The sequence below is a fragment of the Microcaecilia unicolor genome, chromosome 1 (assembly GCF_901765095.1).
Source record: "Microcaecilia unicolor chromosome 1, aMicUni1.1, whole genome shotgun sequence".
NCBI lineage: Eukaryota > Metazoa > Chordata > Amphibia > Gymnophiona > Siphonopidae > Microcaecilia > Microcaecilia unicolor.
This window is the reverse complement of record NC_044031.1, coordinates 436,859,225-436,877,325: the sequence shown is the minus strand read 5'-3', so window position 1 is coordinate 436,877,325 and position 18,101 is coordinate 436,859,225.

Genomic DNA, 18,101 nt, shown 5'->3' with positions numbered 1-18,101 from the left:
GCTGCTCTCTCCAGTCCTTTTCCCCCTCCCTTCCACGTGGGGGCCATACCGGGTTTTGGGACCTATCACCCCGATCCCTTCTCTCAGGGCCTTGTGGGGAATGTAGTCTGGCCCCATACCTCCTCCTGAGCTGCTTAGACCCTCCAACCTCCTTACAAGAGGAAAGAATGCAGATAAAACATTCCATGTGCTCTTCTTGTCCCCTCAAAAGTTCATTTTCTTTTTTATCACATCGATGAGGTTTGGGATTTGATATATCACCTTTCTGTGGTTACAATCAAAGCAGTGTACATATTATATACAGGTACTTATTTTGTGCCTGGGAGAACAGAAGGTTAAGTGACTTGCCCAGAGTCACAAGGAGCTGCAGTGGGATTAAGTAACACAGCAGTATTGGTACACTTTGCTGTTATTTTCTTTCTATCATTTTTCTTTCTGAATATAATCTATGCAGCTCCCTCAGGGGCCCTTTTGCTAAAGGTTGTGGCGTGGCAACAGGCTTGCTGTGCGGTAACCTGGAACTACTACCAGTCCAATGCGGGTGTGGGTACCAGCAGTAGTTCCACCCCCAGTATGTGCCATTTCTGGTGCTAGCAGAGGGTTACTGCAAGATTAGCGCAGAAGCCCTTATCGCCACCTCAGTGGATGGCAGAAAGTGCTTCCCCCTCAAAGTGGCCACATGGCAAGTTTGAACTTACCACATGGTCATTTCATTATTGCCTATTTTCACCTGCTGCACTAAAAGGGACCCTGGCACTTGGCAAAAATGGCAACTGCTGCAAGCACAGAGCCTCTTTTTACTGCAGCTTAGTAAAAGGGCCTCCGTTGACACACACATACCTCCCCCCCCCCCCCCCCCAGGGACTTGCATACTGCTGTGATGGACCTGAGTATGATACTTCAGGCTGGCAAAAAAAGTTTTTAAAGTTGTTTTTCGGGGTGGGAGGTGGTTAGTGACCACTGGGGGAGTAGGGGAGGTCATCCCTGATTCCCTCCGGTGGTCATCTGGTCAGTTCAGGCACCTTTTTGAGGCTTGGTCGTAAGAAAAAATGGACCAAGTAAAGTCGCCCAAGTGCTCGTCAGGGACACCCTACGTTTTTACATTATCGCTCGAGGATGCCCATCTGTTAGGCATGCCCCAGTCCCGCCTTCTCTACACCTCCAACACACCCCCGGGAACTTTGGTCATCCCTGTGACAGAAAGCAGTTGGGGACGCCCAAAATTGGCTTTTGTTTATGCCGATTTGGGCGACCCTGAGAGAAGGATGCCCATCTCCTGATTTGTGTCGAAAGATGGGCACCCTTCTCTTTTGAAAATAAGCCTGTTAGTGCATGAATTCTGTGCATGGAAACTTATTTCTGGCATGTACAGGACATTAGTAAATCCTTTGAGAGTTACTTAACCAGTAGCTATCCTTGGCCATGCATCTAACATCAGCATCTTCCTCCCAGTTAGGCACCTGATCCTTCCCCTTTCCCCCTCCCCAACTCCTTGGGATTTCCATTGTGGGTTAGTAACAGGGAAGACCAATCTTTCAAAAAGTACAAAGACCAGGAGACACTCAATGAAATTACATAGAAATACTTTTTAAACAAATAGGAGGAAGTATTTTTTTCAATCATAGAATAGTTCTTTGATTGAAAAATAGTTAAGCTCTGGAACTCACTGCCAGAGTGTGTGGTAACAGCAGATAGTGTTTCTGGGTTTAATGAAGGTTTGGAAAAGTTCCTGGAGGAAAAGTCCATAGTCTGTTATTGATATGGGCATAGGAGAAGCTGCTGCTGCTGGCCCTGACATTGGTAGCATGGATTGTTGCTACTAATTGGATTTCTGCCAGGTACTTGTGACCTGGATTGGCTACTGCTGAAAGCAGGATACTGGGCTATATAGACCATTGGTCTGACCCAGTGTGGCTATTCTTATGTTCTTTTGTTAATTTCTAAATGCTTCTACCTTGTTGCTGACCTATGTTCAAAATAGCAGGTAAAATTCATAGTGATACCACAAGACTACCGCTAAGGATTAAAGATACCATTTTGAACCTGGTCCAGCAATAGAGAGCATTTGGGGATATCTCCTACCCCACCACTAACCCAACAAAGAAGCTCATTAAGTGCTGAGGTTAGGAGGGGGAAAGGTCACATGCTTCTTTGGGTGTGGTGGATGGGGTTTGCTCTTTGGGGACTGGGGTGGAGGTGATACTGATAAGGGATGTGATGTTTTTATTGGGAATGAGTTCAAAGGCTGATTGAGGGTTTGGGAGCCCGATTGTTGAGCTATCATGGAAGACTGTGATGGAATTGTTTTTTTTTTTTTTTTTAAATCATCCAGGTGTTATTAAATGCTAATAGCATGGTTGCATCTAATACCTCATTTTCAGGAGGCATTAAGTGTACCCACACTAAAGACAGCCATGATAGTGTGTGGAATAGTAGCATGTACTAACTCACTGTGCAGTCCATGCCCATTCTCTGCCTATAATCAGCCCAGTTCCCACCCCATGCCTCAGTATGCAGTTAGCTTATATAGAAACTGTTATTGCACTCATATGCTAACAGCAACAGTATTTCTTAAACCACTTTAATCATAGATCCTTCATATCCAATTATGTCCCTTTTCCACCTCGTTAATATATAGCACAACCCCCTGCAATTTGATCCTTTCATTCATTGTGATACAGCTTGTACCCTGTTAAGGACAGTGTCCTATTGACTGTCCCCTTTCCACCAAGTCTCTGAGATGCCTATTATGTCTACCTCATCGTTTAGTGCCATGTACCCTAACTCTCACAACAAATTATATCTATTTTATATAAAGTATCTTGCCTAAAACTGATTTGAGCATGAAGGCCAAATTAGAGTCTTGAGGATAGTTAAACAATTAATACTGTCAAGAAAATTGGAATGATATTAAAAGATACACTAAATAAAGTTGTTGCAAACTAAAGAGAAGCTCTGCAGATTGGATGAGGTCTTTGCATTTTATAGGAACCTGCAAAAAAAAAAAAAAAGGAAAGAGTGGGTGTAAGAAGATTAGATGCAGAGATTTGATTTACAGATTAGTACCTGCTAAATGTGCCATGTTTTATTTTAAAAGATTAGATAAACAGGATGAGTGAAACACAAGAGAGGGCAAGGTTACAGCAACTAGAAACATAAAAATCGACTACAAATAAACACTGGCCAAATCATCTAGACTGTTCACTTTCCCTATCTTTCAGGGTACTACAGAATTTATTTGAGCCTGACTTTACAGCTGCATTCTTACTGCTCTGAGTTCCTGCTTTTTTTAAAAACACGTTTTATTAATGCAACTTTCACATTAACATGCAGATATGATATACAGGAATATGAAGTAAAATCAGTTCTCACTACCTGTCACAGATAAACAGTGTCTCACAATGAAGAAGAAAAGGAAAAACCAAATACAGGTATGCAAAGCAATTCATCTAACTTTAGTTCTCAATATAGAATGGAATTGTTTTAGCAAACAGAAAGGAGATAACAACAATATAGGAAAAACAAAGATTCAAATGTACACCTGTCCTAATTAGATTGTAAGCTCTGTTGAGCAGGGACTGTGTCTTTATGTCCAGTGTACAGCGTTGTTTATGTATAGTAGTGCTATAGAAATGATAAGTAGTAGTAGTAATAGTATATGTCTGAAATCAAGCCTGATAGCAAAATTAAGATTGCTAATCAACCCTTCCTCTGCCAACAGCCTCCTCCTAAGGCAGCTGGATTGATTGCCTAGAATCTAGGAAATATCTTAAATGTCCAGAGTCAAAGAAAACACCTTCCTGAAATGTTCCCTTCTCCAACTCACCAAAAAGACACTTTTCTAGAAGTGAATTTGCTCTCCTTTAGGTTAGCATGGTTTTATATTCTGGGACTTCCTTTCCAAAAAGAAAAATAGTTACCTCTTGTCCATCATACTCAGTGATATGCTGCTATTTAAGAGGCCCTTTTACTAAGCTGCACTAGTGAATGGACTTAGCGTATCCTTACGCAAGCCTTTCCCACACACTTAAGCTTAATTCTAGCATGGCTGTCAAAAAGGACTTTTTTTTAAATTTGTTGCATTTCAGGCTGTGCACTAATGGTAGCATTAGCACATGCCCATTAAAAAAAATAATAATAACCCAGGAGCACTTACTGCTTTCTATTTAGGAGGCATTAAGGGATCCTGTGTTATGGATGCATTACCCAGTTAGTATGACGATATTATCAGTGTGCTAGCTGATTTGCACATCCATACCCATTTTTTGCCCCTCAAATTATTACAAACGGAGGACATAAAATGCTTGTAAATGTGTTTGGGGAAATGAGTTAATTCTCTGCCTCTGAAACGCCTCCTCCCCAAAAAATTAAGTAAAAATAAATATGGCAAGCTTAGCATGCACAGATGGTAAAACTAACACAGAATACTTCATTGTGTCTTTCATTAGGCTATTTTTCCTGCATTAGGTGCTCGTTAGCACCTAAGTTTAATAAAAGGGCTCAATTGTAATAGTTTTAAATCCAGAGGTATTCTTCAATGTTTTTCCATCTAGGAACATGATCTTAATTAAGACGTAGAATTGAGAGCAGGATAAAGATGGTCTATTCTGAGTCTTCTGAGTCTTCTTATTGGGCTGGAGAAAGACATCATTCTTGTTCTTTCTTTTATGATTAATTATATAATTTGATTATAATGGGATACATAATCTGCCAGTGGAAGTGAACATTTTATGCTGTCCTATTTATGCAGTTAACTTTGCTGGTGAAGTGCTGAATATCAGCATTTAACCAGCCAAGTGCTGACTCCACCCCCAAAATAGGGCATAAATGAAAACCTGCTAACTGTTTTTCACTTATGAGGACTGAACTGTGTCCTTCTGTGCCTTCTAGAGACTATGTTAATGCTGTGGCAGAAACTTCAAGTTTTAAACCTATGGAGACTAGCTACTAAAATTTGCTGCTTTTTTTTCTTTTATTTTAAAATTCTAACTGTGTTTATCAATATCTCACAATTCCTCTTTGAAACCCTTTAAGCTGGGGCAGAAACTTCAAGCTTTAAAACTATGGGGAAAAGGCTGTGAGACTAGCTAATAAAGTTTGCTTGCTTTTTTAATTTTAAAATTCTGTGTTTGTCAATATCCTACAATTCCTCTTTTAAACACTAATTTTTACGTTAACAAGCTCAGAATTGAATAATGTCTCTTGCCCACAGAGATGTCCTCTTCTCTCAGAACTTCTCATCCAAGACAATCTGGTTTCAAGCCTGGAAATAGCATAGAAACCATTCTGATTTCCTTAATAAGCAAGCATCATGGTACCTTTGGCAAGCAGCCCTGATATTCTTGCTAGCATTATAGCATTCAGTCTGGTTGACCAGAGACTCCTCCTGGCCAGGCTCATCTCCAATGGTGGAACCATGCTTTGTGTTGATTTTCATCATGTTTGCATGGATGAGCTCTTCCAGTCACTTTCATCCATTCTGCTTTATCCATTCATCCTTTGACCTGTAGTGTTCACCAGGGCTCTGTTCTCACATCACTCTCAGCTCCCTAGCAACCATATTTCAGGAGCAGGAGTAAGCACTTTCTGGTTCTCTATGCTAACCCCCACAACCCAGACCTCTCACCACTGCTTCCCTGCCTCACAAAACGTTCCACCTGGCTGCATGAGAGCTGACCTATCCTGAATCCATCCAAAATAGTCACAGCCTATCTTTACTGGTCACCCATCTTTCGCACCTGTACCAATTATACAGGTAGACTTTTTAAAAAAGTATTTAAGGGTAATTTTTGACTAGCATCTCTCTTTTGAATATCACACTTTATCTATTGTAAAACATTGCTTTCTTGTTTTCTTTCCATTTTTATTAGTATGTAGTTTCCTTGATAATTCAGTGTAATTGGTCATGCTCTATGCCCTTGTGATTTCCCCCCTGGACTACTGAAATGCTGTCTACATGGGGCTCAGTCTCACATCTGTCAATAGACTTCAGTCAGTTCAAAATATTTATATTAGGATTCTCTTCCATGCACACAAATCTGACCATATACTTCTTTCCTCTTTCAGGACCACTGATTCCCCATTGAATTCTGAAATCAGTTTAAAATCCTCACTCTTACACACAAGGCTCTGTACTCCAGCTACCCACTTTATCTCTCATCTTTTCTTAGCCTCTACTGTTCAAATCAGTATTTTTGTTCTTCTTTTGTACTCCATCTTTACCATCATGTGTTTTTCTGGACTCCGCATGCCACTGTTTGTGCCTTCTTCTATATAGCCCTCTTTCTGTGGAATTTTTTACCATTTGCCTTTCATATTGAATCTGCATTAAAAAAAAAAAAAAGTAAGACAATCCTGAAAAAACCCACATATTTTTCCTAGATTTTGCACAGTGATTTTGCATTTTGGGATATGTCAGCCGCAGGGGATCAGAAGCGCATGAAGCAGCATTTCCTTGCTGCCATGCTTTTTTTTTTTTTTTTTACCTACAAACTGGTTTGTGGAGGAAACTTGATTTTATAGAAAGAAATTTGTAGACATACAATGCCAAAAGAGTCTTCAATTTGAGGGTCTGGGTTGGGTCATCCCAAATCAGTTATACAAACTATCCTCGACTTAAACCAGTGCTTGTCAACCCAGCTCTTGAGGCACACCCATCCAGTCAGATTTTCAGGATATCCACAATTAATTTACATAAGATAGACCTGCATTCAGTTCTGCCTTGGTGTGCAAATCTATCATGTAAATATTTATTGTAAATATCCAGAAAACCCAACTGTCTGGATGTGCCTCAAGGACTGGGTTGAGAAATACGGACTCAAGCTACTGTACATCTGCAACTAAATTCATTACTTGATGGACTGGAAGTGAAAGACAATAGTTGGGAGTCTTCTACAAACATCCAGGAAAGGGGGAGAAATAATTCTGTGAGGTTTTCTGGGATTTGAACCCATGATTCTTTGTACTAAAGACTGGTTATTTGTGATTAAGCCCACTTATCTGAGACCCAACCAGTGGTAAAAAGGAATGTCCATACCCTAAAGACAGTTTATTGGACCAGTAAGAGGTATGTCTAATCAGTGATCATATATAAGGAGAGCCAGGCAGACACATCCTTGCTGGCACAACAATTTGTGGTGGGGTCTGCCCTGTTTTACTGCTACCCAGCTCCTCCTCACAGGTACTTTATGTCTAATTTCTGTTTCATGCCTGGTTTCTTTTTCACACATACTGAGTTCCTGCTTCACAGCTGGTTTCTGGTCCATATATGGATTCTGCTCCATGCCTGGGTCCTGAATTACACTTGCACTACTCTACCTGCCTTGCACCTAGGTGCTTTATCTATGTTTCTGTATGGGGAGGGGGAGGTTCTGTCTGACACATTGTGATAACCACTCTGACAGAACCTGAATTTTAGGCTTCACCCTTTGCAAGATCCTACCCTTTGAACAATCCCCACCCCTCTGATCTCCCTTATTGCCCATCCCAGTAAAGGCACTAGATCAACTAGCATCACCACGAGAGCCACCCAAGATGTCAGAAGAAGTGTCCCCATGAGTAAATTATTCTTTGTGTTTCTCCCAATGAGTACCAGTTGCTGGTCTTTTCCTTGGTTCCCACTCCTCCTCAATAGCTATATACTCTTTGCCCACAAACATCCCAGCTCAAAACTGATTGCAGAGATGATTGAGAGTGCATTGATTGTTTGCCACCCTTGAATCTCCTGCTGCACCAATACCTCTAAAATGCTGATCTTTAGCCTGACTCACTACTACAACCTTCTCTGTAGAGTCATCCAGGTAGTCATCATTAGGTGTGAGAGCTGGACTGAGATATGCTGGGGAACCCTATCACTGCCTGCATAAACCAAAGCTCCCCTCTTACATGAAAGAATATTTCAAAAGCAAAGAGTGGTTCAAACCACCCTCCAATCCTAACTGCAAATAATCTGAATATTTCCAGAACTCTTCACTATCTGCTATTTAATTGTTTTAAGTGCTAAGGTATTGGTCTAAAGGCAGAGGGGAGTCCTAAAACGGTTGCTCCCAAAACTCTAGCCAACTTATAAGGGACTAGTACTTTCCTGACCACTTCATCTTTCTATACCAATCAGAAGAGGAGAAATCTTGAGGTTTAAAATTCAAACAAAAATAAGCAATCCCTTCTTTTCACCCTCTATGCCCCATACAGCCACACATGCTCCCATAACCCCTCCCACCATATGTCCCAACCACTAGGCTGCAACCTCCCATAAACTCTTAACTGTATTTGTGTGTGTATGTGTGTTGGGAGGGGGGAGTTGTGGTACAAACCCAGTTACCATAGGGTTGCAGGGTCCCAGTCCCAGCAGACTGTGCATAAATACCTATCAGCCAAGTCTAGATCACACACCTCTCCCTCAGGCTCTGCTCAGCCTTGGAATCCTCACCTTAGGCAACAGGGGACCTACCCTAATAATAGATCTATAATTGTACTGTATTTCCAACCTTATGTTGTAAGCCACAAAGAACTGAGTTCAAACTCAGAGGATTGTGGGGGTATAAATCCAATAAATGTAATAATAACTTCATTCTCATAATATCTAGAGAGATTTAGGATAATGGAATCTTTTATCTTCAAACAAAGCTACAGAATCCAGACAGGGCATCTAAAACAGGCTTCTGTGAATTACTGGCACAGTGCAAAGTGGAAAGTGGAAATTCTTGTGAAAATGTTTTGTTTGGTCATTTTCAGTTTTATACTCACAGCTCTGTTCATTTATCCTTGGGTTATACATTTTTTTTCAAATCTAAAGATTTGGAACAAACTAATTAATCCAGCACTGGCTTCTGTTGATAAACTGCAGTACCAAAATAGCACTAGATTAGAATACATAAGTTATGCCTCTTTGCCCAAAATGCTTTACCATGCAATTCAATAAGCAGTCAGGTCCATTGCACAGACAATGATTTCAGTGGTGTTTAATTGATCCTGCTCAGAACAGAACTCCTTCTATTAATTAGGAACATTATTATTTTTTTTGTATCAGACACAAAGTACTGAATAATAACTGTGCAGCTTTGTACCACTTGATAAATTGGACCCCACAAATCTTGGAAATAAGAACTTATTGCTCAGTGCCTCAAATAGGCATAGAGGAAAATTAATCCAACCTAGTTTGCAGTAGTATTTAAATAGTTTGCTGATTGAAATTTCCTTTGAAGAAAGACGCACAACAGCAGGCATGCTGAACAGTGGCTAAATCTGTAGCATTTGCTCTCATTTGCAAGTGAAAAGGAAAAATAGAAAACCAGAGGCAAGATTAAATAATTCAAAAGAAACCTTCTGCTTCAACATACTGAGGCCAATTTTCAGCTGTTCTAAGGAGGCAGACACCCATGTAACTGCGAGTGACTAAAATTTGCATAGGACTTATAAAAAAGCATTTGTGTGAGCTGCGCTATTATTAAATTCTGTTTCCACCCACTTATATACAGATGCATGTGTGCCAGTGTACTTTGAATACATTCTATTTCTAGTACTTGTGGTGGAGAGCACATGGCTAAAGTGACACCCTCAGATAGAAAACTCATTTTTGGGAAGAGGGACCTTATCCTTCTTGCACAACTATTCCTTCCAGAGGAGAGCCACCTATTTCTATTGACTGGGAACCGGAAGAACCAAGCTACCGTGTCTATTTCTCTGGTGCTACACCCACCAGGAGACAAGAAAAAAAAAAAAAAACAATCTCCACAGGTAACACAGTCCAAGAAGAAGTGGAGCTGGTCAAGGAGATGAATGAACAGATAACTAGGAGACAAGAGGCTCCTTTTACAAAGCCGTGGTAGTGATTCCTGTGCGGCAAATAAGATGAAGCCCATGGGCTTTGACACATTTGTCATACCAGGAATCACTACTGAGGTTTTGTAAAAGGAGCCCAAACATGAGAAAAATTTTATTCATTGGCCTGATGTAGCCATATTTTGGCATGTGCTTGCATCAGGAGTCCTAAGGGCTTTTTGCACAAATAATCCTTGTTTGTTAGCACTGCAGAATTCAGTGAAGCTCCTCAAATCTTACAGTGTAGTTCTGAAAGAAGACAGCTGCTCCCATTCACCAAATAACTCCAACTGTATGGTCCAAGTCATTACTGACTTGACAGAGATTATATACATCAGGTTCCTGCTTTAGGGCCTGAAACTGAGTAGACCAGCGGTCTTCAATTCATTTTTAAGCTGGGGCAACTTTTAATTCTAATGAGCTGAAGGAGAGTCACCAGATATCGTCTCATGCAGGACCATGGCACTCCTGACCAGTGAGTGTTAATGACATCCATCTCCACCAGCCCACCTCCAAAATTCATTAGAGGGTATCCTCAAGGTTGTGAGCATTTCCAAATTCATTCCCTTTTGTCCCTCAAGTATGTGGATTTTCTCCCTATCCACTTTTTCATTTCTGTCCTGAGCCTGGATAGAAAGGCAGAGTAGCAGAAAAAAAGACCATAGGGGTTGCCCCAGAGGTATCTGGGGGCACCATGGGTCCCTGGGCTTTATATTGAAGGATACTGGAGTAGACCATGCTCTGATGCAATGCTGTAATTGTAGCCACTTATAACAAAAAGATAAAGAGTAAACATGTTGTAAATCTGCAAAGGTCATAAGGTGAGAATTCACCAATCAGGCTTTTTAACATGGCATAGTACAGAAACAGTTATTGTGTCCATTTATGACACTGTTCAGTGCATACTATGTCAAGATGGTAAGGGTTTAATCCTACAGTTGAATCTATTGTTAACTTTTGATATCTGTCATGATTTCTGGGGTTCAGGCTTGGTCTGACTGTCCCAGCTACCCAGAATGAATTCCCAGATTTTTGCAGAAAGTGACCTTTGTTGACTGGTCTTTGCTTTCCTATTTTATTATGGCATTATTTTCTATTTTAAATTGTAAGCCACTGTGATCTGTTATTCAGAAATAGCAAGATATCAAGCTTTTTAATAAACATAAACATAAACATGATATTTTACTTTCCAATCTTAATCAGATAGGCATGGTAATGTATTGAAGTGGTTTAAAAGATTTTTGGTTTGTAGGTCATATGGAGGGGAATAATCGAACGTCGCTGGCCAAATAGATCGCCGGTGATCTATGTTGGTGGCAGCACTACAGCTGGTCGGAACCGTATTATTGAAAAAGATGGCCGGCCATCCTTTTTGTCGATAATATGGTTTAGCCCGGCCAAATGCCGTGGAGTTCACCTGGTTTGAGATGGTTTGTTTTTCAGCGATAATGGAAAGTTATGTCGGCCATCTCACACTCCAGCCAAATTCAAGGCATTTGGCCATGGGAGGAGCCAGCATTTTTAGTGCACTGGCCCCCCTGTCATGCCAGGACACCAACCAGCCACCCTAGGGGTCACTGCGGTGGACTTCAGAAAAGCTCCCACGTGCATAGCTCCCTTGCTTTGGGAGCTGAGCCCCCCAAACCTACTACCCACAAATGTACTGCACCCACTAAATTTGCTCCAGGGACCTGCATACAGCCTTATTGCTGCTGTATAACTTTGGCACACCAGTTCACACCTGAAGACTAATCTCTCTGAAAAAGTCCTTTCTTGAAATAACCACGTTTACTCACAGTTAACTGCAGATCAGAGGTTGTGCCCACTGCAAAGAGTCCCCTGGTACTAAAATTAGCAGTAGGTCAGAGCTGGCACAATGGTGTACAATGTCCTCTTTCAGCACCATTCAAGGTAAGAACTACGTTCTCTAACATGGGTAACACAGGAAAGGGAACTAATACTGGCTTACAAAAATGGCCACTACTGCATGGACTACAACAGGAAACAAAACAGGGCACACTCTGACCCAGTTAGCAGGGGGGAAAGCACCATGGGAGTAGAGCCCAGTACCCTACACCCACCACAATGCATTACTAATGTGACTCTGCAGGGCACCTAACAGAAAAGGTGTCACACTCACCCGAGAGCCACATCGCAACCAGGGAAAGGCTGTTGGAGGATACAACACATTCTGCTGTCATGGAGGTGGGTACGGCATTTGAGGCTGGCATACAGGCTGGCAAAAAAGGTTTTTAGTTTTATTTTTTTAGTATGGAAGGGGGTTGGTGACCACTGGGGGAGTATGGGGAGGTCACCCCCCATTCTCTCCAGTGGTCATCTGGTCAGTTGGGGGCACCTTTTTGAGGCTTCATCGTGAAAATAAAAGGACCAAGAAAAGCCGGCGAAATACTGCTTAACGCCGCTTTTTTTTTCCATTATCGGCGAAAGCCAGCCATCTGGTAGCCACGCCCATGCCCGCCCATGTCCTGCCTTCACTAATCTACTGACACGCCCCATTGAACTTTTGTCGGCGAAGCGATGGGAAAGCGGCGATGCTGTCAAAAATGCCGCTTTCGAGATAATGTAAAACATAATGGGAAGTTATCTGATAGTTGGAGAAATCCTTGTGGGTCCCACAGGGATCTCTTTTGTTACCTACACTGTTTAATATCTTCTTACATTCTTTGTGTTTGGAACTTACTGGAGAGAGTTACATCACTTAAAGTAATGCCAATGATATTGCAGTGTTAATTTTGATTTACTCATCTATAAATTCAGTATCATCAGTTGTTCAAATATGTTTAACACTGATTAGGTCCTGGATGTCAAGCTATTGACTCAAGTTAAACACCGATAAGACTAAATTTTTACATTTTGATAACAATCCTGACCCTTCAGTGGACCACATAATGGTGGATCAAACTAGGTTTTCACTTTCTTCTGTTATAAAGATACTGGGGGGTTTATGTTGACCAGAATTTATCCCTCGACTCTCAATTCAGTGCTCCAAGAGCTCATTTTTCTTTTAAGGAATTTAAGACGGATAAGAAAGTATTTTGAACTTGACCAGTTCAGATTATTAGTACCGATGTTGCTTTTGTCCAAGTTGGACTATTATTTGCTTAGACAACACTGCAATCCAATTAATTTTTTCACTACAGAAGCAAGATAACGTTTTTTCATATTTTGTTGAATTGCATTGGTTTCCAATAGGGGTGAGGATTATGTTCAAATTCTTTTGCTTTCTATATAAGATCCTAAAAGGTAAATGCCCAATTTACATAATGGATCAAATGGAATTTATTTTCATTACTAGGGATAGAAGATCATTTCATAATTCACTTTTTGTCCTTCTATCTATTAAGGGAGTAAAGGAATTTAAAAAGTTTAATAGACTTCTTGCAGTTCAAACATCAAGGTCCTGGAGTGATCTTAATATTTGCTTTGCTGCTCAGTTATCTTTTTCTTATTAAAGAAAATTTAAAACCTATTGTTTTAAAAAGTTTGTTAAATTAGTTCTTGAATAAGATTCTCTGTTTTTTTTTTTGTTTCCCAAGAGACTGTCTTGTTTTTTTTTAAATTATTGTAAACTGCTAAGAACCTGAAGGTATCAGTAGTATAGAAGTATATTGTAATATAATGTAAGATTAAATATACCATTAGCAGCCCAGGTAGCCTAGAAAAAAGTGTTAGCATTAATGGTAAATAATTTGCTATTCTACAAAGCATAAGACTTTTATTCCAGTTAACATTCAGCATGTTATCCAGCTGATTAAGTGCTTTTTGGGAAGATGACATGGTTAGCTTCAGACTCAGAAAATTTGGTAAGGAGGCATCAACCAAATACAAAAGAGGAACAGATCCTAAAAGACCTGCTCCCATAAGTACTAAGCTAGTACATTATTACTGGGGGAGCTTGCAACCCAGGCACAAGTCTGGCATAATATGAATGCGGCCTGGTAGCAGTACAAATCAGGGAAAATGACCTGGCTTCTATGTTTGGACTAATGTAACGTCTGAAGGGCTATATGATGTTGTTTACCTTTCCAGAGAAAATTTAGTATTATTTCATTAAGGATTTTATAAAATTTTACTGGGAAGAAAACTGTAACATTGCTAGCACATAAAGAATTGTAGGAGTCGTGGAGGGGCATTTTCGTTATGATGTCTAAGTTCGACTTTGGATGTTTTGTTTAAAATGTCTAGAATCCAACCAGCTTATAATCAAAAGTGATCGCCGGCCGTCTTCCAACACAAATCAGGAGATGGCCGGCGATTTCTTAAAAGCGGCCAAATCGGTATAATCAAAAGCGGCATTTTTGACAGCATCGCCGCTTTCCCGTTGTTTCGCCGGCGAAAGTTCAAGGGGGCGTGTCGGTAGATTAGCGAAGGCAGGACATGGGCAGGCATGGGCGTGGCTACCAGATGGCCTGCTTTTGCCGATAATGGAAAAAAAAGCGGCGTTAAGCAGTATTTCGCCGGGTTTACTTGGTCCTTTTATTTTCACGACCAAGCCTCAAAAAGGTGCCCCAACTGACCAGATGACCACTGGAGGGAATGGGGGATGACCTCCCCATACTCCCCCAGTGGTCACCAACCCCCTTCCATACTAAAAAAATAAAACTAAAAACCTTTTTTGCCAGCCTGTATGCCAGCCTCAAATGCCGTACCCACCTCCATGACAGCAGAATGTGTTGTATCCTCCGACAGCCTTTCCCTGGTTGCGATGTGGCTCTCGGGTGAGTGTGACACCTTTTCTGTTAGGTGCCCTGCAGAGTCACATTAGCAATGCATTGTGGTGGGTGTAGGGTACTGGGCTCTACTCCCATGGTGCTTTCCACCCCTGCTAACTGGGTCAGAGTATGCCCTGTTTTGTTTCCTGTTGTAGTCCATTCGGTAGTGGCCATTTTTGTAAGCCAGTTTTAGTTCCCTTTCCTGTGTTACCCACGTTAGAGAATGTAGTTCTTACCTTGAATGGTGCTGAAAGAGGGCATTGTACACCATTGTGCCAGTTCTGACCTACTGCTAATCTTAGTACCAGGGGACTCTTTGCCAGTGGGGCACAACCTCTGATCTGCAGTTAACTGTGAGTAAAGTGATTATTTCAAGAAAGGACTTTTTCAGAGAGATTAGTCTTCAGGTGTGAACTGGTGTGCCAAAGTTATACAGCAGCAATAAGTCCTAGAGGCTGTATGCAGGTCCCTGGAGCAATTTTAGTGGGTGCAGTACATTTGTAGGTAGTGGGTTTGGGGAGCTCAGCTCCCAAAGTAAGGGAGCTATGCATGTGGGAGCTTTTCTGAAGTCCACCGCAGTGACCCCTAGGGTGGCTGGTTGGTGTCCTGGCATGTCAGGGGGGCCAGTGCATTAAAAATGCTGGGTCCTCCCACAGCCAAATGCCTTGAATTTGGCGGGGGTTTCAGATGGCCGACATAACTTTCCATTATCGCTGAAAAACAAACCCGGCCATCTCAAACCCGGCAAACTCCACGGCATTTGGCCGGGCTAAACCATATTATCGAAAAAAAGATGACCGGCCATCTTTTTCGATAATACGGTTCCGGCCAGCTGTAGCGCTGCCGCCAACATAGATCGCCGGCGATCTATTTGGCCAGCAACGTTCGATTATGCCCCTCTAAGTGACAAATATAGTAATTTTCGAAACAGCGAAACGTCTACCTTTTTTAAAAAAATGGTGTTACGCTTTCAGAAAAAAAACATTGTTATAAACTGAGACATAAGTAGCACCTTAACACAGCTATATTGGCAAAACTTTGGCCACAGTTGGTGTGTGTTTGCAGCAGCTTGAGTTAAGTTTGAAAGTTTATTCTTGTCACTATTTTTATTTAGACCCTTTAAAAGCTGGTTCAATTGGAGCTTTAACATAATTTTTTTCAGAGTTTTTTTAATGCCAATGAAGTAATTTTACCCTTATATTCCTACCAAATTCTCCTGTTACACAGGAGTGGAAGAAAGGATTCTGCGGCTTTTTCCCCCTGGGGATTTTTGGACTCCATTGAACAGATTTGATAATCAAAAACATTGCCAGCTTCTTTCTTAGAAAGAGTTTTTTGTACTTAGTTATTAAAACAGGTCCAAACCAAAACATCTTAGTCTTAGTCCTGGACATTATGGTTTTGTTCCATTGTGGCAGAAAAATGTTCAAGTGTTAGAAATGTCCTAATCCCACCCCTGACATTCCCCCCTTGTGATTTGGATGCACTGCAGATGAACTGCATAGAGAAGCATTTGCATAATAGATATCAAAAATAGTGATTTGAATGTTTTGGCAAGCAAAATGTCCAAATGCTGCTTTTGTGCCACTTTTTTAAACATTTGTCTTTTTTGAAAATGATCTCTTTAGTATTTTTTTTCGTTCAAAATTTTTATTTTTATTTAGCAAGTACAAACATCAAAAACAAAATGCAATTCACATATAGGCGTCTTTTACTAAGGCACGCTCATGTTTTTAGCACTTGCTAAAATTGTAGGCACGCTAAACAGAGATGCCCATAGGAATGCATTGGTGTTTCTAACGTTTAGCGCACCTACAGTTGTAGCGTGCGCCAAAAACATGAGCACGCCTTAGTAAAAGACCCTCTTAATCTTCTTGAGCCTATGTCTGTCCCACCCTTTTTATCTCCTACTTCCACCCCTCTCCCAACTGCCAAAAATTCTTGAAATTTGATCTCAGAATCTGTCTAGACTAAACACACGCCATATGATCCAGTGCTCTTTTTAAAAACTGCATATAGGTCAGGCCATCAGAACTATTCAGGTCTGCATTACAGAACGTCTTAGCCATATCTGTAATGGAGTCATGGAAGCCTCTCTTCTTCAGCATTGGGTACAACACTGCCACCAAGTGGAATTTGTAGTACTTGAAACACCCAATTTTCCAAGGGGCAGCGATCAAGTCTGATATTTATGGAGACTGGAGCAAAAATGGATTTATAACTGAAGTACTACAGAACCACAGGGACTGAATCGTGAAGTGGAATTTTGAATACCAGCAAAATCTCACCATGTCATACTATGAATTCTCTGTTTGGATATGTTTCTACCAATTACAGTGTAGTCATTACCAGTATTTGCTGGTGACGGCGCTTTATATGCTGGAGCCGTGGGAGCGGACGGTGTTCAGTATCCTTCGTGGCCTCTGTATGGAGCGGCAGGGGGAAGTGTCCACATAGGCGCTTTCCTCTGGCCTAGAGGGGCTCCGAAGCCCTGGCTGACATCACCGGAAAGGAGACACCAGATTGACTAGCAGAGGGAAGAGGGGAGGAGCTGCAAAGCTATCAGCACTGAGCACTGAAGGAGAAACCGGCCTGCAAGGAGAGAGCAGAGCGAAGGATGGAGGGAAGCAGACAAGGGGAGTAGACATCCTTGTTCTTTACAATTTCATTGTAATTCAGCTGTTTCATCTGTTCCAACCAAAGCTGATAAACCCCTGATGCAGGCCAGTGTGGCCGAAACACGATTCGTGTCAGGGTTTTTATTGATTTTAATAAAGACATTGTTTGGGAAGACATTACATGAGAGAGGACTCTTTTTTGGATCCACTGTGTGTACCTGGTAGTCATGTGAGTGACATATCTCTGAAGGAGTTTAAATTGAGGTAGTGCTCACTTCTCGCTACAGCTGGTATTTTTTTATAAAAAAGTTTCAAGATAGCATTCTGAAGTATTGCCTCTTTTCTGTTTCTGCTATAAAGTTATTTAATTCACCTGTTTTTTTAAAGGATATGTTTGAAAATAGTAAATCTTTTTTTTTAAATATAACTACGTGCTTTGTACTCACAGGGATACATACAACAAAATTTTAAAGTGATTTTTCACTGGGGGGCCTTGAAAAATTTACATGCGAAACTTGGTTCATGTTGGGACCCTAAAGAGTATTTAAAGATAAGTGACATAATATACTGATTTATTTATGGAAAGTACAAAAACCTTTATATTTTTTTTTAAGTGAGTGATGATTATATCACTATGGGATAACGAGAAGACCACCACGGTCAGTGGCAGTCCTTTAAAAATTTGATGGACACACTTTCACCATTATTATTGACATAGCTTCAAATCTGTGATTAATTCAATGCATAATACATGTAATTATATGATACTCTGTAGGATGTATTATTGGTACTGTAGGAGTATTTACCTGTGATCTCACCTTTGCTGGTCCTGCCTATACAAGCCAAACCATTCTGTTATAACAATTTGGATACTTCTGCCTGTGGCCTGCATGCATCAGTAACCATCAGCAACCAGCTTTGTTACAAAAGG